Below are 23,266 nucleotides of genomic sequence, written 5' to 3'. Positions count from 1 at the left end.
CCAGAAGACACTCTCCACAGTAAGTGGAGCTATGTCTCAGCCCCCTTGCTTGGGTGGGAGATGAAGGAGCTGATCCAAGCTACTCTTAGGTTCCCAAATAGTCTCTGTTGTTGAGAGGGACCAAGAACTTCCCTCAGCCTTGACTATGAATTTATTCTCCTGCCTCTACATAGCATGGGTATGCTCTACACACAGTACTGGCTTTGCTCTACACACAGTACTGGAGGCAATCAGTTCTCTTGCCACTCAGCTGGAGAGTCACCAAGCTTCATATCTTCCAGGAGTTGTTGCCAGCCCTTCTGGTCAGGTGGGGCAAGAGGACAATCTGCACAGTGGATGAGGCTGTATCTGCTCCCTTGCTTAAGCAGGAAGGGTCAGGGTTGCTCCCGGCTACTCTCAATTTTCCAAACTGTCTTTCTCTTTGAGGTGGGGACAGGAGCGACCCTCAGCCTTAGCTATGAACTAATCCACCTACCTTTGTGTAGCATGAGAACCCTCCACACCCCATACTGCCTTTGTTTTGGGGGCAATCAGCTCTGTCCCTCTACTCGGCTGCAGCAATACTGGGCTATATAGTTCCAGGAGTTGTTGACAGCACTTCTGGTCGGATGTGGCTAGAAGACATTCTCCGCAGTGGGTGGGACTGTGTTTCTACTCCTTGCCTGGGTGTGGGCAAACAGGGCTCTGGGGCCAACAAAACTCCTCATCTGAGGATCTGAATCAGGCCAAGTTCCCTGGTCATAGTTCACTTCCAACTGCTTCTGCAGATGAGCAAAACTGTTGGTTAGGATTACTATTTGGGCACTGCAGGGATGAATTTGGTCTGCCAAGATCTGTGTGCTGGTTTAAAGTCCTTTCTCTTTCTCCATCACAGTCTGATTCCCAGTGGTTGAACTCCACAGATTCTCCTCAATTCCATGTGTGAGATCTGAATGGGGACTCCCACAAAATGGCCCAAATGCTGGGAAAAGAAAAATGATTATCCTCCCTTACCCCATGTTCTCTTTCCCACTGGAGGAAACAGAGGTCAGGGGAGACCTCTTCTTTTACCTTTCTAATGCAGTCTGTCTTGATCTCTAAAGTGCTTCAGTCTCACCTCTTTGTTTAAGATTCTCTCAGTAGTGTTTTGTTCTTGAATAGTTGTGGTCGGGGAATGGGTGAGGGACAGCCTATCTCACCATCTTGGTGACATCACTCCATATCTGTCCTTTTTATAATCACACAGTGATTCTCCATATATTGTCTCATTTGACCACAGTCAAGTTTTAAAGATGATAAAGACAATATACTATAATGGTTAGGGGTACAGGTTTTACAGTAATGCTGAAGTATTACCTCTGACTAGTTGTGTGAACTTGAGCAATTTTTTTTCACAATTAGGGGTTCAGTTTTCTCATTATAAACAAGAATACTATTGCTTACCACATATAATATTAAGAGAATTAGACAGGAGAAATGCTTGGTAACAGGGACTACCTCTGCTGATGCTGAGATTTAGTTATATCTTACCTGTGAATTTGATCAACATATACACTGACTTCAAGCTGTGTGGCTTTTTTCACTCAAACATATATTTGGGGATTGTAGGTATGTTGGAACAAAGAGATTGGCTTTTTCAACAACCATATAGTATTTCTTGGTATAAATGCTCCACACTGTTTTTCACATGTCTTTGTTTACATTTTTGCTTTTGCCTTTATTTTTAGTTGATTCCCTAAGCATACATGGCCATTTAGGTTGCTGCCAACAATTTTGCTATTCTGACACTAATGCAATGAACTTCTTTTTTATTTTTGCCCGAAAAAGCGTAATAGTTTTATTAATTTATTGTCTGTGCCTAATTTTTTCCATGATTTCTTTCATATTATAATAATTTTGTACTATTTTTATTATGTTTTATTATGTTATGTTAGTCACCATATAGCATCATTAGTTTTTGATGTAGTGTCAATGATTTATTAGTTGCATATAACACCAGTGCTCCGTGCAATCCATGCCATCCCTCCTTAATACCCATCACTGGGCTTACCCATTCCCCTACCCCTCCTCCCCTCTGAAACCCTCAGGTTGTTTCCTGGAGTCCACAGTCTCTTATGGTTCACCTCCCCCTCTGATTTACCCCCTTCAGCTTTCCCTTCCTTCTCCTGATGCCCTCCATGCTATTCCTTATGTTCCACATGTGAGTCAACTGTATGATAATTGTCTTTCTCTGCTTGAATTATTTCTCTTACCATAATCCCCTCCAATTCCATGTTGATGCAAAAGTTGAGTATTCATCCTTTCTGATGACTGAATAATATTACATTGTGTATATGGACCACATCTTCTTTAGATCCATTCATCTGTTGAAGGACATTCAACTCCTGCCATAGTTTGGCTATTATAGACATTACTGCTATGAACACTGGGGTGCATACGGCCCTTCTTTCACTGCTTCTGTATCTTTGGGGTAAATACCCAGCAGTGCAATTGCTGGGTCATAGGGTAGCTCTATTTTCAACTTTTTGAGGAACTCCACACTGTTTTCCAAAGTGGCTGTGCAAACTTGCATTCCCACCAACAGTGTAAGAGGGTTCCCCTTTCTCCACATCCTCCTCAACACTTATTGTTTCTTGATAATTTCTGCCATTCTTACTGGTGTGAGGTGTTATCTCAATGTGGTTTTGAATTTCCCTGATGGCTAAAGCCAACTGTTAACCAAAATAAAGAGACATATTATTAATAATACATTAATAGTTAGAGACCTCAACACTCCTCTCTCAACAATAGACAGATCATCTAACCAGAAAATCAGCAAACAAGAGCTTTAAATGACACACTGGACCAGATGGATCTCATAGATATATACAGAACATTCTACCCTAAAACAACAGAATACTCATTCTTCTCGAGTGCACATGGAACTTTCTCTAGAACAGATCACATACTGGGTCACAAATCAGGTCTCAACTGACACCAAAAGACTGAAATTATTCCCTGATATTCTCAGACCACAGTGCTTTGAAACTGGAACTCAATCACAAGAAACATTTTAGAAGAAATTCAAACACTTGGAGCCAAAGACCATCCTGCTCAAGAATGTTTGGGTCAACCAGGAAACCAAAGAACTTAAACATTTCATGGAAACCAAGGAAAATGAAGACACATTGGTCCAAAACCTATGGATTATATCAAAGGCAGTCCTAAGGGGAAAATACATAGCCATCCAAGCCTCACTCAAAAAAAGAAAAGAAAAATCCCGAATACACAAACTATCTTTACACCTTAAAGATCTGGAGAATCAACAACAAATTAAATCTAACCAATGCATGAGAAAGGAAATAATTACTATTAGAGCAGAGATCAATGAATTAGAAACCAGAAATACAGTAGAACACATCATTGAAATTAGAAGCTTGTTCTTTGAAAGAACCACTGGACAGATTTATCCAAAAGAAAAGAGAAATGACCCAAATTAATAAAATTATTAGTGAAGGGGGAGAGATCACAACTAATGCCAAGGAAATAAAAACAATTATCAGAAATTATCATCAACAGCTATATGCCAATAAATTAAGCAACTTGGAAGAAATGGATGCATTCCTGGAAACCTATAAATTACCAATACTGAAACAAGAAGAAATTGACAACCTGAATAGATCAATAACCAGTAACAAGATTGAAGCATTGATCAAAAACCTCCCAAAAAACTAGAGTCCAAGGCCTAATGTATTCCCTGGGGAATTCTACCAGACATTCAAAGAAGAAATAATTCCTACTCTTCTGATGCTGTTTCAAAAAATAGAAACAGAAGGAAACTTCCAGACTTTCTATGAGGTCAAAATTACCTTGATCCCAAAACCAGACAAAAACCCCATCATAAAGGAGAATTTCAGACCAATATCCTTGATGAATATGGATGTCAAAATTCTCAACAAGATCCTAGCTAATAGGATCCAACAGTACATTAAAAGGATTATCCACCACAACCACATAGGATTTATCCCTAGGATGCAAGGATTGCTCAACATTTGCAAATCAGTCAATGTGTTAGAACACATAAATAAGAGAAGAGACAAGGACCACAGGGTCCTCTCAATTGATTCAGAAAAAGGATTTGACAAAATACAGCATACCTTCCTTATTAAAACTCTTCAGAGTACAGGGATAGAGGGAACATTCCTCAATTTCATAAAATCCATGTATGAAAAGCCCACAACAAATATCATTCTCAATGGGGTGAGGCTGAGAGCCCTTCCCTTAAGATCAGGAACACGACAAGGATGCCTACTCTCGCCACTATTGTTCAACATAGTGCTATGTACTAGAAGTCTTAGCAACAGCAATCAGACAACAAAAAGAAATGAAAGGTATTCAAATTGGCAAAGAAGTCAAACTCTCTCTCTTTGCAGATGACATTATTTGGACATGATGTGGACTTTATGTGGAAAACCCAAAAGATTCCACCCCCAAATTACTAGAACTCATACAGCATATCAGTAATGTAGCAGGATACAAAATCGATCCACAGAAATTAGTTGCTTTCTTATACACTAACAAGAGAGTCGCTTCCACTTACAATAGCACCAAAAACCATAAGATAACTTAGAATAAACCTAACCAAAGAGGTAATTCCTAGAGTACAGTAGTTCCTATACTCTAGGAACTACAAAGAACTTTTGAAAGAAACTGAAGAAGACACAAAAAGTTGGGAAAACATTCCATGCTTATGGATTGGAAGAACAAATATTGTTAAAATGTCTATGCTGCCCAGAGCAATCTACACTTTCCATACCATCCCAATCAAATGCCATTGGCATTTTTCAAAGTACTGGAACAAACAATCCTAAAATTTGTGTGGAACCAGAAAAGACCCCAAATCACCAAAGAAATGCTGAAAAAGAAAAACAAAGCTGGGGACATCATGTTGCCTGATTTCAAGCTTTATTACAAAGCTGTGATCACCAAGACAGCATGGTACTGGTGCAAAAACAGACACATAGACCAATGGAACAGAATAGAGAGCCCAGAAATGGGCCCTCAACTCTATGGTCAACTAATCTTCGACAAATCAGGAAAAAATATCCAATGGAAACAAAGACAGTCTCTGATAAATGGTGCTGGGAAAATTGGACAACTACATACAGAAGAATGAAATTCTATCATTCTCTTATATCATACATAAAGATAAACTTTATTAACCTCAATATGAGACAGTAATCCATCAGAATCCTAGAGGAGAACATAGGCAATAACCTCTTCAACATCAGCCACAGCAACTTCTTTCATGACATGTCTCCAAAGGCAAGGGAAACAAAAACAAAAATGAACTTTTGGGACTTCATCAAGATAAAAAACATCTTCACATCAATGGAAACAGTCAATAAAACAAAGAAGCAACACACAGAATGGGAGAAGATATTTGCAAATGACACTACAGACAAAGGGCTGATATCCAAGATCTACAAAGAACTTCTCAAATTCAACACCTAAAAAACAAATAATCAAGTCAAAAAGTGGGCAGAAGACAGGAAGAGACAATTCTCCAAAGAATACATACAAATGGCTAACCAACACATGAAAAAATGTTCATCATTAGTCATCAGTCAAAAAATTTTTGAAAAAGAAAAACAAAGTTGAAAGATTTATATTTCTAATTTCAAATCACATTACAAAGCTGCAGTAATCAAAGCAGTGTGGCACTGCCGTAAAAATAGACCAGTTGACTAGTAAAGAAAGCCCAGAAATAACCCCTCTCATATGGTTAAATAATCTTCAACCAAAGTGCCAAGAGCACTTAATGAGGAAAAGACAATCTCTTCAATAAATGTATTAAGAAAATTGAATATCCATATGCAAAAGGATGAATTTGGACCCTTACCTTTATTTATTAGTTTCAAGAGTAGAATTTAGTGATTCATCAGTTATATATAACACTCAGTGCTCATTATATCAAGTGTCCTCCTTAGTACCCATCACCCAATTATCCCTCCCCCCCGCCACACCCACACCTCCTCTCAAGCAACCCTCAGTTTGTTTCCTAGAGTTCAGCATCTTATGGTTTGCCTCCCTCTCAGTTTTCATCTTATTTTATTTTTCTTTCTCTTCCTCTATGCTCATGTGTTTTGTTTCTTAAGTTCCAAATATGAGTGAAATCATATGGTATTTGTCTTTCTCTGACTGACTTATTTTGTTCAGCATAATACCTCTAGTTCCATCCACATCATTGCAAATGGCAAGATTTCATTCTTGTTGATGGCAGAAGAAAGACAATCTCCTCAACAAATGGACCCTTATCTTAAACAATATATAAAAAATTAACTCAAGACAGTAAAGGCCTAAACAAAAGACCTAAAGTTTAAAAATTCCTAGAAGAAAATGTAAAGGGAAATCGCATGACATTGAACTTGGCAATGATTTCTTGGATGTGACAACAAAAACACATGCAACTAAAGTCAAAATAGATGGGACTACATCAAATGGGACTACATCAACTTAAAGACTTTGTGCATCAAAGGACACAATCAACAGAGTGAAAAATCAACTTTCAAAAGAGAAGAAAATAATTGCAAATCATATACCATATAAGGAGTTAATATCCAGAATACATAACTAAATCCTACAACTCAACAACAAAAGATCAAATCACCTAATTTGAAAATGACAATATGATCCCATTTATATGAGGCACTTAGAGTAGTCAAAATCCTAGAGATGAAAAAAATAGAATTAGGATTAGGGGAGGGAAGAATGGGGAGTTGTTGTTTAATGGGTATAGAGTTTAAGATTTTCTAAATGAAAAAAAGTTTTGAAGATGGCAGTTGGCAATGGTGCCACACAATATGAATGTACTTTTTAGCATTGAACTATATGCTTTAAAATGATAAAATTTATGTTATGTGGATTTCAACAAAATAAAAGGGGGATTGAGAAAAGGACTTGAATAGACAATTTTAGTTTTACAGATGAGTGACAAGCATTTGAAAAGATGCTCAATGTTATTAATCATCAGAGAAGTGCAAATCAAAACCACAATGAGATATGGGTTCACACCCATAGGACAGTTAATATTAAAGAAAAGAAAATAACAAGGTTTGATTAGGATGTGGAGAAATTGGAAGCTTGTGCACTATTGGTCAGAATGTAAAATGGTGCAGCTGCTATGTAAACAGCATGAGATTTCCTCAAAATTTTTAAAATACAACTACCATATGATCTGGCGATCTCACTTCTGGGTGTATAACCAAAAGAATTGAAAGCAGGGTCTCAAAGAGATAGTTGAACACCCCTTCATAGAAGCACTATTCACAGTAGCCAAGAGGTGGAAGCAACCCAAGTATCCTTCAACAGATAAATAGAGAAACAAAATGAAATACAATGGAATGTTATCCAGCCTTAAAAAGGAGGGAAATCCTCTCCCATGTTAGAACATGAATGAATCTCAAGGACATTGTACTAAATAAAATAAGCCAATCACAATAATTAAATAAATATTAAAAATTTAAAAACCACTGTATCATTTAATTTATATGAAGCATCTAAGGTTAAAAAAAAGAATTTTTAATGATAATGGAAAATAGTTTTTAGATTGTAGCCAAATTGATAAATGGAAAGTTTTCTTATTGCTTCACTAGTGAAGCTAAATAGCTTTTTATATGTTTATTGACTATTGCACTTCTCTGTATTTCCTGTTTCCTGTTCACAGTGTTTGCCCATTTTTCTTCTGCCTTTTTTTTTTTTTTTTTTTTTTTTTTAGATTTTATCTATTTATTTGACAGACAAAGATCACAAGTAGGCAGAGAGGCAGGCAGAGAGAGAGAAGGAAGCAGGCTCCCTGCCAAGCAGAGAGCCCGACGCGGGGCTCGATCCCATGACCCTGGGATCATGACCTGAGCCGAAGGCAGAGGCTTAACCCACTGAGCCATCCAGGCACCCCATCTTCTGCTTGTTTTTTTGGTGTGTGTGTGTGTGTGTGTGTGTTTTCTTACTGAACCTATGAAGGTTTTTAATATGTTCTGGAAGCTAATTTTTTATTTGTTGAGTGTGTGGCAGATTTTTTCTTCCAATTTTTCTCTTGCCTTTTGACTTTGCCTATAATGAATTTCCTTTTTTTTTTTAATTGTGGTAAAATATAACATAAAATTTACCATTTTAATTAGTTTTGTGTGTATGGTTCAACAGTAGTAAATGTATTCACGTTTTTGAGCAACTATCATCACCATCCATCCCCATGACTCTTTTCTCCTTGTAAAACTGGGCACTTGGATTATTTCCATATTTTAGCTGTTGTGAGTAATACTACTTTGAATACAGGTATACAGATATTTCTTTGAGACCCAATTTTCCATATACCCAGAAGTGGAATTAATGGACCATATATAATGTTATTTTCAATTTTTTGAGGAATCATCATGCTGTTTTTCATAGTAGCTGTGCCATTTTACATTTCCACCAACAGTGCACAAGGTAAGGTTCCAATTTCTTCACTTTCTCATCAACCTCATTGTTTTCTGGTTTTAGATAATGGTCATCCTAATGGATGTGATGTGGTATCTAATTATAGATTTGATTTTTATTTCTCTAATGATCAGTGATGTTGAATCTCTTTTCATGTGTTTATATGCCATCCATTTATCTTTTGGGGGGAAATGTTAGACTGCTATGACCCAGGCCAGCTGCTCACTGAATTCACAGGGCTTCCCCCATTCTGTCGGGGCTACAATGTTAAGCCCCAGGGACAGGATCTAAAGCCATGTTGAGCACATACACATTCAGCAGACAGAGGTAGATTTTTGTCTTGGTAAATCTGAAATGCCAGTTTGTAGACTAAAGCTGAAAATCTCTAAAATTCTTAAAGCCACACACTGCTAGTAAAGTGGTTAAGGTGACAATACAAGCTTTTGGTATTGTCTTTTCCCCATGAAGCTAATAAGACCTGTATCTTAAGTAATATTGTCTTAAGGAGGCAGGAGTGGAGTGTTTTGTGGGGTTTAGGGTTTTCCTTTTTGTTTGTTTGTTTGTTTTTGAGAAATGTTTATTCAAGTTCCATTGCCCATTTTTTAATTGAGTTGTTTGGTTTTTCTGTTGTTGAGTTTTGGGAGTTCTCTATATAGTCTGGATATTTTCTCCCAATCTTTCTCTGGCCTTTTGACTTTGCCTAGGATAGTTTTTGATATATGAAAATTTTCATTTTTATTTAGTGTATTATTTTCTTTATACTTAGTTCATTTTGTGTCTTGTTTCAGAAAATTTTTTCTGCACCTAGAAAAAAAAAATTCTCTTGGGTATTTTCAGCTTATGGTGTTTAGGGTTTTTTTTTTCATATTTACATCTTTAATGGATCTGGGACTTATTTTTGTTAATGTCTAGCTTTTCCTTACTTTACCACTTTGAAATGCCATGTTGATTATATTATAAATTCTTATGAATCTTTAAAAATCAAAGTATAGGGGCACCTAGGTGGCTCAGTCAGTTAAGTGCCTGCCTTTGGCTCAGGTCATGATCTCAGGGTCCTGGGATTAAGTCCCACATTGGTCTCCCTGCTCAGTGGGGAATCTGCTTCTCCTTCTCACTTTCCCTCTGTGTGCTCTCTTTCTCTCTCTGTCTCTCTCTGTCAAATAAATAAATAAAATCTTTAAAAATTATTTAAAATATTTAAAAATTAAATATAGTTCATATATAGTGTTATATTAGTTCCGGGTGTGTACAACATAGTAATTTGGCAATTCTATACACTGCCAGTGCTCACCACAATAAGTGTAGTCAGCATACATTATTATAATATATTATTAACTATCTTCCTTATGCTGTACTTTTCATCTTACTGAAAGTTTGTACCTTTCAATCCCCTTTTACTTACTTTGTCCACACTTACCTCCCCTCTGACAATCACCAGTTTTCTCTATTTATGAGTCTGTTTCTATTTTTGTTTATTTCTTCATTTTTTTAATTCCACATAAAAGTAAAATCATGTGGTATTTATCTTTGTCTTATTTCACTTAATATAACATCCTCTAGGTCCATCTATGTTGTCATAAATGGCAAGATCTCATTTTTTTTAATTTAATTTTTTTTCCAGTGTTCCAAAATTCATTGTTTATGCACCACACCCAGTGCTCCATGCAATATATGCCCTCCATAATACCCACCACCAGGTTCATTCTTTTTATGGCTAAGTAGTATTTCATTGTACATGTATACAAAAGTGTGTCTGTGAATGTATATGAATGTATACATACACACACACACACACACCATACCTTACTTATTCATTCATCTATTGATGGACACTTAGGTTGCTTCCATATTTTGGCTATTGTAAATTATGTTGCAATAAACATTGGGGTGCATATCTTTTCAAATTAATATTTTCACTCTCTTTGGGTAAATACCCAATAATGGAATTACGAGATAACAGTGGTTGCACCAATTTACATTTCAGCAACTGTATACAAAGGTTCCCTCTTCTCCACATTCTACAGATGTTTTTTAACTATTTCCAAATATCCTAATTATTCCACTGATACATGGTCCCTTTCTTGTACAAAAATTTGTTTATTAAGTCTTTACAATAGATTTCTGTAAGCAGTAGAGAAAAATATAATTTTTAGAATCAGTGTTTGAAGTGGCATGAAAATTTTTGAGGGGATTTTAATTAGTATCCCATTGATTTTATTGATTAATTTGAGAAAAAATGACACCTTTAAGGCTTAAATTATTCCATCCACAAACATGATGTATTAGCTTCTTATTTTAGTTCTTCTTTCATGTTCATAGTTCTTTCCATAAAGTCTTGCACACTTATTTTTAGGCTTATTTCTCAACAGTTTAGAGTTGTTGCTATAATAAATGAGATTTTTCTATTATTTTCTAGTTTATTATTGCTGGTACATATTGTTTTTTATATCCCTAACTTGTTTTCTAGCTAACTCACTCTATTCCCATCTTAGTTCTGTCTGTTCATTAATTCTCTTGGGTTTTCTAGATGTAAATTATGTTGCAATAATGTGTGTGTGTGTGTGTGTGTGTGTGTGTGTGTGTGTGTGTATACATTCATATACATTCACAGACACACTTTTGTATACACGTACAATGAAATACTACTTAGCCATAAAAAGAATGACCTGGTGGTGGGTATTATGGAGGGCATGTATTGCATGGAGCACTGGGTGTGGTGCATAAACAATGAATTTTGGAACACTGGTAAAGGTTTCCCAAGATTCTCATCTGGAAACTTAGCTGGAGAAGAATCTGCTTCTAATCTCGCTAAGGTTGGCAGAATTCATATCCTTATGGCTCTAGAACTGGGGACTTAGCTTGTTGTTGAGTGTCAGGTTAAGAGCCCTCCATTCATAGAGGCTGCCTCTGCTTCCTATAGGCCCTCCACAAGTCCTTGCCAAGTGGGCATTTCCAACATAGTCACTCATTTCATTAGATCAGCAGCAAGAATATCTAGAGAGACATTTTTTCTCATACTCTTGTTAGTTGAAAATAAATCACAGGAAACTGTCTCTCCTTCTGCCCCTTCTCCCAATCATTTTCTTAATCTTTCTCTCAAATAAATAAATAAAATCTTAAAAAAAAAAAAGAATGAAGAAAGAAAATATATCTCCATGCACTCTACTTTTTCCAGTACCTAACACACTGACTGGCACTTTGTTGACATTTAATTCCATATTTGTTGAATGAGTGGCAAAAATGTTTGTGTTTATAAGTTGGAAACAAGCATAGAGAGAGAGGAAATGAGAGAAAGGGTTAGGAAAAGTGTAATTCATGAAATACTTTTTGAGAGGAATTCCCCCAAATAGTTGCCCTTAATTAGGAGTTTCTTATGAGTAGGCATCATGCTAGATGCCATATACAAATATTTTATATAACCCCTTCAACAACTTATGAAAGAATTATTATTATCCCATCTCACAGATGAAAAAAAGATGTCCAGAATTAAGTAACGTGGCCTCCATTATGCAGGCTGGGGTTCAAATCTGATGAATGCCTAGGTTGCTTACCCATATTCCTACACTGGAAAATAGCAAACTACAATATTGTGGGTTTTTTAAGATTTATTTATTTATTTATTTGGCAGAGAGATCACAAGTAGGCAGAAAGGCAGGCAGAGAAAGAGTTGGGGCGGGGAGGAAACAGGCTCCCGCTGAGCAGAGCACCCAATGTGGGGCTCGATCCCAGGACCCTGGGATCATGACCTGAGCCGAAGGCAGAGGCTTTAACCCACTGAGCCACCCAGACGCCTCAAGCCTATACATTTTTTTTTTAATTGAGTGAAACATATCCATTTAAATTAAGAGGGAGGACTGAGGAGTGCCGTCTAACTCCCTCTAAAGGGGTTAACTTTAGGACATGAGGAAATGTGATCTATGGAGGCTACAACTTTTGAATTTTTTCATGAAAGGCTAAGAATCTAGGATTTTGCTTCTTGATTCAAATGTTGGTAACAAGTTTTAAATAAGAATATAAAAGACTCTTGAGAGAAAACATCTATAAACAGACTATCTATTAGTTTGCAAATTCTAATATATACTGCATCTCCCCAAATAAGTTTTGAACAGCCAGGGGGCAGTGTGAGGGTATAAAGTGTCATTGAGTACGAAATGATAACTGAGAGGCAAGTCTAGTCCGCTTCACGGCATTGCCCAGAGTGCAGACGCAGAGGGCAGGGAGGTCCAGCTATCACGTTGCACAAGAAAAGCCCACAGAGACTGGAGGAGGATGAGGTAAGGCCCCACTGTTGGTGCACATTCCGTTTTCTCCAGGCATCCCCAGGGAGGGCACATTCCTCATGGGCAAGCAGCAGAGCTGTTGATTTAAAAGATTCTTAGAATATTCTGTTCAATACCCCAGTGGAGTTTTCTTTGCCTGGAAACAATATATCTAGGCCATGCCTTGAACTGTGGGATATCCATAAGGAAGTCTGTCATGATTCTAGGCCCCTAAGCAGTTTCCTGGGCCTGGAAAGTCCCTTCAGGTCTTTCATCCACTGACTTCTTTTTCCTTCCCAGGGAAGAGTGCTAGTCACACCACCAACTCTCAAGCTGATTCTCCATTCCTGATTTCTGCAGAAAATTGGAAAATTGACAATTGTCATACAGTGAAAATGCAGTTTATCAATGAAGTTTTAACACAGTTGCAAAGTTACTTAAAATTACTTCTAGGGGTGCCTGAGTGGCTCGTTTGGTTAAGTGCCCAACTCTTGGTTCCAATTCAGATCATGATCTCTGGGTCCTGAAATCAAGCCCCATGTCAGCCTCCCTGTGCAGTGCGGAGTCTGCTTGAGATTCTTTCCCTCTCCCTCTTCCTCCCCCTCTGGTCCTCACCCTGCTCCAGTGCATGTGCTCACTCTCTCTCTAAAATAAATAAATAAAATCTTACAATTACTTCTAGAAAATCTAAGTAGCTAACCAATAAGCCCATCTTTCCTGGAATGCAACATTGCTCTCTGAGATTATTTAGGGAATTTAGAGAAGATGAGATGAAGAGGACTGCAAAGAAGTTTGCACAGGTCCAGGTATAAGAAAAGAGCCCTGAGAGAGAGAAACCTGACTGTGAGCTGTGGGTTGGGCCTGTATGTGATCCACTGTTTCTCTCAATGCGGCATCAGGTACGGAAGCCCACCCAGACAGGCTGCTGGCATGTGCATTTTGAAAAGCTTCTCTGCTGTTTTTGTTATCCTCTCCCCCACCACCCTCTCCAAAGCCCAGCTGAAAATCCCTGTAGTAAAGGAAAAGAAAAATGAAAAAGGCATCCTGGGAAAGCAAGGCTGTGGACTGGCCAAGATGGACACAAAGCAAAGACTGAAGTCATTCCTTCGGAGGGAAGACAGGAAAAGGTCCTTACTGTTTACTGCAACCTCACTGTGACTTGGTTGCCTTCTGACGTTCCCCTAGGGAGATAACAAATAGATACAGTGCTTTGCAGAGCAATGCTCCTATTGTTCCCCTACCCCACAAGGCTCCTCAGAAATGGTGCCCTGGGGCTGTAACCGTAATTTCTTTTTAACGTTCACAGGCAACCTAATGGTGCTTGCAGATAAAGACCCCAGAGATATTGTGCTATTTCTCAATGAAAAAGAATAATTGAGGCCATGCTAAACTCCACTGCAGAACAGAGCACAGTATAATACATTCCATTATGCATTTATTCCCTCCACTGTGGGCATATAATAGTCCCAACACACACACACTCTGCTCCTCCCTTAATGCTCCTACCGTTCCTTCCCCCACCCCACCTTCTGCTCCAGGGCCTTCCCAGAAGCCAGCCAGTGCTCTGCCCCATTACTGACGTGCACACTCCCACCCCGCGGACCTGCAGCAGCACTCTTACTGATGACTCTTACTTTTGGATTCCCAGCTCTCAGTTTCAGCGACATTCCCTCCTTTAATCCTCACACAAATGTTTTGAAGTGAAGACTTTCTTCATTTCACAGATGAGGAAGGAAATTAAAGCAGAGATGTTAAGGGAGTAATTTTTCCAGAATGACAGTTTGTCCAGAATGCAAGTCCAAGTCAAGCTGGACTCCAAACCAGCACTTTCCACCAACTTGCACTGGATTATCCACATATTCAGACTCTGCCTTTCTTTTACACACCTCCCCCCCACTCATCAAGTACACTCTCTTGAACATTCAGTCACACTTTCTCTTTGCTGCTTCTTGCTTAGTTTCCTGATAAAAATTCTTGTCTTATTCTTTCATTCATTCCTAGTTGACTTGTTCTATATGTGAAAAGGTAGTCCTAGGCAGGTATCTATGAAAGAAAAGTAAAGTTGTGCCTTTACAAGTAAAAATAAACATAGTAAACAACAGAACTATTCAAAGATTGGGAGATACCCGAAATTCCTCCAGAATTTCTACAGGAATGCACATCCACTTTCTCCTCTTACTCAGATGAAATGTTTTCAACTTAACCATCAGCTGTAACTTATATCATTTTCAAGTTGGTGTAGTTTTTACACCAAAACTGCAATATTTCAGTTGAAAGAGATCTTTGCAGACTGACCTGTGAACCCAGCTACCAAACATGCTATGGTAACTTAGGAAAAGGAATTTTTAAAACCCCATTTTAGTTGGTAATAGATTTAGTTGGTAATAGATATACATTTGTAGAAATGTGTATCATGGAAAAGTATATGTAGAACATCTCCGTCAAAGTCTGCGCAAGCTCCTGTCTCAGTCAGGACAACAGCCTTTCCTTTCCCATAATCTTATACACCAAAGAGTTGTTGTTTGGTTTTTTTTCCAAATGAGTAACTATCTAAAGGTTTCTATTCTCTTATCCCTTTCAGCTTATCCCTGCCTGCCTGCTTGATCAATGAATGCATGGTCCGTGCTCCTTCCCCTAGTTTCCTGCTCTTTCTCATTATTTCGGCCCCAGTGTGTCCCTGATGAGCTTGCCTGCAAAACATGAAGGTGGGGGGAGACGGTGTCGTAGATAACTGCGAGATGAGGTAAGATCGAGGGTTTCATTTCTGACAACTTGCCTCTTATTCCTTAGTCTGGTGTCAAGAAGACATTCTTTGGTATCCTTAGGAACTGCATTTTGTCATAAATATATTTTTAGAAAGCCTTCATTTTCTTATGAATTCAACATCTATCAAAAATGATCCTTTTTTCAAAAATGGAATCCTGGTGTAGGATTTATGAGAATTCTATCCAGTTCTGTTTCAGGATCATTTATGTGACCTTGGGCCATAAAATAATCCTATAATCCTCACTGTGAATACAACATAGTTGCTTTCCTCAAAGAGAACTTGGCACCATGGACTTGTATTTGTCTCAACCTCTGCCCTCATAAAGCAGCTTATACTTTTGTGGGGAAACCAAATACACATACATAACACAGAGAATAAGTCAATGCAAACTATAATCAAAGTCTAAAATTTGTCATTTACTTCAAAATGCTATCAAAGGTCAGTAAGTGGATGTCCCTATGGACTAATACATTTGGCAATGATTTAATGGAGGAGAAGAGCTTTAAGGTGAGTTTAAACGTGTGGTTAGGTGTATTGGTCTGCTAGTAGTGCCATAACAAAACACCAACTACTGTGTGACTTAAATAGTAAGAGTTTATTTCTCACAGATCTGAAAGCTGGAAGTCCAGGGTCAAGGTGCTGGCCAGTTTAGTTCCTGGTAAGAATTCTCTTCCTGACTGCCTTCTGATTGTGTGATCACATGCCTTTCCTCAGTGCATGAGGAAGAATAGAGAAAGTGAGCTCTCTGTTGTCTCTTCTTAAAAAGGACTAATGCTATGGGACCAGGGTCCCCCCTTTGGGACCCTATTTAATTATTAATTACTAGTGGGGCACCTGGGTGGCTCAGTCAGTTAAGTGTCAGGCTCTTGATTTCTTTTTAGGTCATGATCTGAGGGTTGTGAGATCTCCCCCACCCAGTGTGGAGCCCGCTTGGGATTCTCTCTCTCCCTCTACCTCTCCCCTTTCCCAACTTTCTCTCAAAACAAAACAAAAACTTGATTACTAATAATTACCTTAATTAATTCCTTCAAGGCCCTATCTTCAAATATAGCCACATTAAGTGTTAGGGCTTCGACATATGAATCTGGCAGAACACAAGCATTCAGTCCATAACAGTAGGACATATGACCAAAAAGTGTGTGGGAAAGTGTTTTGGACCAAAGACAGCGTGAAAGGAGATGAGATCATAGGAAAAGTTTATATGGGGTCTGTGTGTGTGTGTGTGCGTGTGTGTGCACAGGCACGCACTTAAGAGAGCATTAATTATTCTAAACAAATACTTATTGAGTTCCTGCTCTAGACCAGGCATTGTTTCTGGCACATGGACTGCCCTCATGAAGTTATTTCTAGCAGACAGAGATACACGTAAACATAATAAGTCAATTGTTTCAGTAAATGTTATCCAATGTGTAAAAGTGGTGAGTACTATGAGGGTCAGGGGTGTGAATGATGAAAGGGAAAGTTTGAGAAGTTTCATGAAGTTAGTCCAGATAGGCCCTGCTGAAAAGAGAAATGAATAAAGATTTGAGGGAATTAGTAAAATGGGTAAGTTAGGGAAAACATTCCAGATGGAGGAAGATAAAGCAAAGGCCTAAAGGCAGAAAATTCTTGACATTCATGAAAGAATGAAATGCCAGTGTGGTCAGAGGGGACTGAGTGAGGGCGGGAGTTGTAGGAAAGGTCAAAGTGGGCCTTGAAGGCCATTGTAAGGACTTTGGCAGTTAGTCCATACGAATCGGGAGCCAGAGCAGGGTTTGAACGAAAGAATGACAAGGCCTGACTTTTTAAAGTCTCACTCTAGCTGATGTGTGTAGGGCTAGGAGCTGGGAGGCCATGAGGTGTTTATTGCAATAAACCAGACAAGATGTGATGGTGGTTCAGACCAAGGTGGTACCAGGGGAGGTGAGAGCTGTGGTCTGACTCTGGACATACATTGACAGCACAGCCAAGAGAATTTACTGACAGACTGAAAGAATGAGAAGAGTCAAGAATGATTGTGAGTTTTATGTTTCTGTATTACACCAAATCATTTTACTACAGTTAGAGCATTTCTACTGTCTCTGCCCCCACTCCATCTCTGTTACTTTGCAGGCAAAAAATGTGGGACTTGGAGAATCTCACTGAGTTAGGACTTAGAACCAAAATTTTGTGTTTGTAATACATGGTATAACTTCATTTTATGTTGTTTTAGAGCAACCTGTACTGTTAAATACGAACATTCCTTGATCACCCTGAAACATTCCAGTTCAACTCCTCCTATTTCTCTTTCTTAGTTAATTTTCCTCCCAGTCCAACAGTTTACATATGATCATATATTTATATATACTTACACATCTTGCTTATTATCGGTCGCCCCAACTAGAATATTAGCAGCAGTTTTTCTCAGTTTGCTCATTTCTGTATCTCTGCTCCCTAGAAGAGTGACTGGTACTCAGCAGAGTTTTAGTAAATATGTATGAAGTGAACATATGCACAAATGTGTGGAAGAAAGAAGGAGAGAAGGAAGAAAGATAGAGAAGGAGAAAGAGGTAGAGAGAAGAAAGGAGAGTAAATGAAACTGAAACTGTTTTGCAAGCACACATTCCACAATGCCTTTGCTAAGGGACACAGGAAATTCAAATTCTCTGGCTTTTTAAATCTCATAGCCACACACATCTGCACAGACAAAATTTTAAAAATGGACTTTAAAGTAATAAAATATAAATCAAATGAAAGAATTGTTAATTTTTAAAAACTAACTTCAACTATTGTGAATTAATTTCCCACAAATGATACGGAGTCTGGACACATTTTCTTTTCTCCAGAAGATTTGAAATCTTGCCACTTTCCACTGGATAAAAGAGATGAAAGCAATGGCAGGAGTTAGAAAAGTTATGATATAGATCTTTTTAATAAATATTTTTTAATGAATGAATGAGCAAATAAATGAAGTGACACCATTCTCCCAAATAATGCTGAACTGTAGCATATAATTTTTCATAATTCTGAATTGCCTCACAGAAGAAAGCGTGCTACATGCTTATGTATGAACTGAAGAACTAAAATTCCAGGTCACAAAGTCATGATTCAGAAAGTTGGCCTTTCCAAACCCCAGTCCCCATGAATCAAAATGCAGCACAGCCAGCAGGCACAAGACTGATTTCCTGCTACTGAATCAGTAGCACTGTCTGCTAAAAACTCTTCCTAGATTTGGACGGTATGAAGACCTACTCTTGGAAACATTAAGTGAATATTTTCAATTAGACCGTATGTAATATTGGATTTCAGTTTGCAGTTAACAAAGCATGTTTATGCATATTACCCATCCAGTGGACTAGGTGGAGCTCCCTTCCCCAGGTAAGATGCACATCTGTTGCACTCTTGAGTCTCTTTGGCTCCTGTGCCAGTTATCTTCTGTTTTCACTCCAGACCAATTCTCTTCTCTTCTTCACCCTCTCCCCCTTCTCTGTCTTCTATTCCTGGAAATCCACTGGCTTGCAGCAAGGACCCCCTGGGCTTCTGGCTTCTCACTGGCTATGGTCAAGGGGAGACCCTGGTAAGAGGGGGAAGGGTGATGGAGAATGAGCCCTACGCATTTATCTCCCCAACTCCCATATTACCAACTCTCAGTGAATAAGCCATATCCCTCTAGGCAAACCACAGTTCCCTTCCAGTGGCATCTCTGGGTTCTAAACTCCGACCCCTTCACCTTATCCCTTCAGGCCTAGATATCATAACATGTTAATGGCTCCCAATACTGCACTGTTTGTTGTTTTCCTTGAACTTGGCCTTTGCTTTGTAAGTAGCACCTGCTTTGAGTGTGCCCTAGTTTTGGTGCTAGAACCCAACAATGTGCAGGTTTAATAAGTAAGGGGAAGAATAAGACTTGTACTCAGATATGTTAACTCCAACTCCAGGATCCTTCCCCTATTTAATTGTCAAGGCTGTCAGTATGATGACGCTCTATACCTTCTAGAGGAAACTTGATTGACCACTTCATTACTTTTAACAATATGAAATGCCTCTCTCATTTTGAATTTCATTTATTCAGACTACCCATCAGCATTTGTTGAAAGCACACTCTATGCCAGACACCGTACTATGTGTTAGAAATATAAAGATGAATAAGGTATCTCTGTCCTCAACTTTCTCTGATCAAATGAAGGTAGGTGTCACACATTGAGATTGCTGGAAGCTGATTCTGGTGGAGAACAACCAGCAGAAAATTGATGAGGGAATTCTTGGAATCAACACCCACGGAAAGGCAGGAAGGAAACAGGGTTAGGCACAGGGAGAAGTTGAGTGTGATACAGTATCAGGACAAGCCACAACTGACCCTGCAGAGATTTCTGAAGTTCTCAAGAGCTTCAGACTTGAACCTCCCTAGGTGTAAGGGCCAAGCCTTTAACCTCTGTGTTGATTAGTCATTGGACACTGACCACCCCAGAAAAGGGATCTAACTTGTCTTAGATGGCTCTTTTCAACAACGGCAATCCCCACAGGGAGCTGACATTTGAAGATTGTCTCCACTGGCACTTCCAGTATCTGAGAGAATATGTTCCTCATTCCAGAAGAGGGATCAATACCTCTCATGCTAAGTAAAGGAGAAGAGACAATATAGGTTAGCCTTGGAGAGATACACAAGGTATTATGGATACCCATAAAAGGAACTTAATCCAGTCTTATGAGTCTTGAAGAAACTCTTTTTTTTTTTTAAAGATTTTACTTATTTATTTATTTGACAGAGAGAGAGATCACAAGTAAGGAGAGAGGCAGTCAGAGAGTAGGGGGCGGGAAGCAGGCTCCTTGCTGAGCAGAGAGCTCAACGAGAGGCTTGATCCCAGGACTCTGAGATCATGACCTGAGCCGAAGGCAAAGGCTTAACCCACTGAGCCACCCAGGTGCCCTATTCTTCTTCTTCTTCTTCTTCTTTTTTTTAAGATTTCATTTATTTATTTGTCAGAGAGAGAAAACACAGGCAGGCAGAATGGCAGGCTAAGGCAGGTGAGGTAGAAGCAGGGAGAAGCAGGCACCCCACTGAACTAGGAACCCAATGTGGGATTCCATTCTTGAGCAAGATGATTCTTTTTTTTTTTTTAAAGATTTTATTTATTTATTTGACAGACAGAGATCACAAGTAGGCAGAGAGGCAGGCAGAGAGAGAGGAGGAAGCAGGCACCCCACTGAGCAGAGAGCCCGATGCGGGGCTCGATGCCAGAACCCTGGGATCATGACCTGAGCTGAAGGCAGCGGCGTTAACCCACGGAGCCACCCAGGCGCCCCGAGCAAGATGATTCTTAATTCTAATCCTAAAGGTGATGGGGTCTGTGATTAAAGGAACGAGACTGATACAAAGCGAAGATCAAGCAAAGCTTTATTTCGCTCCAGTATCGAGAATCAACCCGACTGGTCGGGGCCGCCCCTTATGGAGAGAGCGAGCCCTCCCAGCCTCACAGACTAACTTTTATAGAGCACACACGGGTGGCCAATTGAATTACAATTCACCCAACAGTAGCTATTTGAACTAGCCTATCACCTTGGTCAGAATTGGCACACAAAGGGTGGGGCCCACATTCTTTGGTAGCTAGGGAGATAGTATGTGCACTTTACTGATTGGATGTCTCCACCTGGCCTGACTCGTTTTTGTATTCTGGGCTCTGTTATCTGCACTTGACCTGACCTGTCCTTGTATTTGGGCTCTGTTATCAGGGACTAGTCGACCATATTTTACTGGTTTTCTGGATTTGCTTCTAAGTGGAAACTGGTGGGAGGGGCGTGGGGAGGGCAGGGTCAGTTTAAGTTTTACTGCACAAACAACAAAATGGCTGCTCAACCGAGATGCAGTCGCTCTGGCTAAGTCGGCCCTTACAAAAGGCTGAAGAAGAAATTAGCCAGACAAAGGAAATGCAGCATACAAGGGCAGAGCTTAAATGTGGCATGGCACATACAGAGGGATTGTCTTTTCATAAAGTTTGAGGCTACAAAGGCAAGAAATTAATATGGGAAAGTAAGCAAGACCATATCAGGAAGGCTTTGAAGACTGTGTCAAGGGACTAGGGCTTTTGGCTAGAGACCAAGGGGAATCACAGCGGAGGGAGAGAAAACCCTCCCTGCCCCTAGAATATTTCCTTCTTTCAGAGGTATACAGCGGCCAAGAAGGCCCTGGTTAAGGTGGGTTTCAAGTTCTCAGCCTGGTCCATGTTTATGCTATGATCACATGCAACCCTTCCCCTCTGCTTAGCTCCTTCTTCTCTACTTGAAGGATATCCTCATTGAGAGGGTATCTGTTCAACAGTGGGCTGTTCACTAAATATCCCATCTCCAGGGGCAGATCTAATTTCAACCCCAGCGAGTGGATTCTGGATAAGGCACAAATACAAGCTAGTGGAACCTCAGAAGAATTGACTGATATAAAGAAAGCACCATTCCATTCTGTTCAGTGTCATGGTTGTAAATCAGTTCCACCTAAGATGCCCAGGAGGATAAGATTCCTGATTCTCATGCTTTTGCTCTTCCACCACACTAGCCATGCCCAACAAGTTGTGCTCTTCTCTCCGTGATGCAAAACTGGAGAAAGACAATTTAACCTTTCTCTGAGGAAGCTCCTAGAGTAGCAACTGTCAAACACAAAAAGATCTCTGGATAAACCAGGTATGCAAGCACAGTCCTGTGTTATGACAAATCCAACCACAGCAATGAATGAGACAGCTGAACATGTTCATGCCTGACATGAATTTTATTCTTTGATAAACGTTCCTGTCATGTCAGATTGGCCTGTGGAAGAACACTACCGTGGACAACCATGTCATCTCATGAGTCTATTTAGACAACAGTTTAGAAATACTAAGGACAGTTGCCTGTGGCCTTGATTCTGGCTAACAGGCTTGATTTCAGTTGAACCGTATGGAATTTGTCAAAACATGATTTTTTTTCCCAAGTTAGAAAAAGGCTCCAAGTTCAGTGTGTTCAATTTAGACGATTAGGGTGTTAAATATATCATGCTGTAAAGATGAGACCGCACACCTGGGTCCTTCCATTTTTCTGAGACATGCCCTTGGGCTCTCCTCACTGGCCACAGAAATTTAAAGATAAAATTCCATGCAGAACATTTCACTCTCTTCTAAGAAGTAAAATGAGAACACCAGGGGGAAAGGAAAGCAGCTTTCATCAGGGAGGAACCCTGTGAGGGTCAGAGTTGAGAACAACCTCAATTTGTCTGAACTGTTACTATAGATTTAAAATATATAGCCATGCAGTGTTTTGGCTGATTTCCCAGGGGGCATATATGCTCCAAATTCCTAGCTCATCTATCAAGAGCTGTTAAGTGTTTAATGTTGCTTAAGACATTGTGGTTGTTGCCAATACAATCTTCCCCTCAGGGAACATGTTTCCCCTTAAAAGTTTTCATCTTGGCTTGTTTCAGGCAAAGGCCTTAAAAACACAGCAAGTGTTTTTGCTCTGGGTATTACCACACCCTGACTGCTCCTTCTTATTCTATACCTCATAGCATATAGAATTGAGTCTTTGCATTCATTCTTTAATTCACTTAGCCTTTAAGCATTGTATTTGTTCCAGATACTAAGCTCGGAAGACTTAGGCAAGCAGGAGAGATCAACAAGTCAACACAAAACCGTAATCCAAGGTGATTATTGCTAAGAGATTTAGAACAACGTGCTTTTGGAATATTTTTCAACAGTGTTGTCCTCAACTAAATTATGGGCTCATCTCAGTGATTTTGCTTTCTTTATGCCCCAAATATAAATATCTCTCCTTTAGCTTGTTTTTTTCTAGAAGAGCCTTATTCTCTATTTTTTTCTAATAGATG

General features: G+C 39.3%; 1 long non-coding RNA gene across 1 annotated transcript in view; it reads left to right on the top strand.

Annotated features, from left to right (window-relative positions):
- Positions 1-12,616: 12,616 nt before the first annotated feature.
- Positions 12,617-23,266, top strand: part of LOC131831317 (uncharacterized) — a 34,320-nt gene continuing 23,670 nt past the window's right edge. Inside the window, exons 1-2 of the long non-coding RNA XR_009353595.1 lie at positions 12,617-12,710; positions 15,277-15,438. This is a non-coding gene — a long non-coding RNA (uncharacterized LOC131831317). The remainder of the gene's footprint in view (positions 12,711-15,276; positions 15,439-23,266) is intronic.

The sequence above is a fragment of the Mustela lutreola genome, chromosome 5 (genome assembly GCF_030435805.1).
Source record: "Mustela lutreola isolate mMusLut2 chromosome 5, mMusLut2.pri, whole genome shotgun sequence".
Lineage (NCBI taxonomy): Eukaryota > Metazoa > Chordata > Mammalia > Carnivora > Mustelidae > Mustela > Mustela lutreola.
This window is presented reverse-complemented; position numbering and strand designations above follow the sequence as displayed.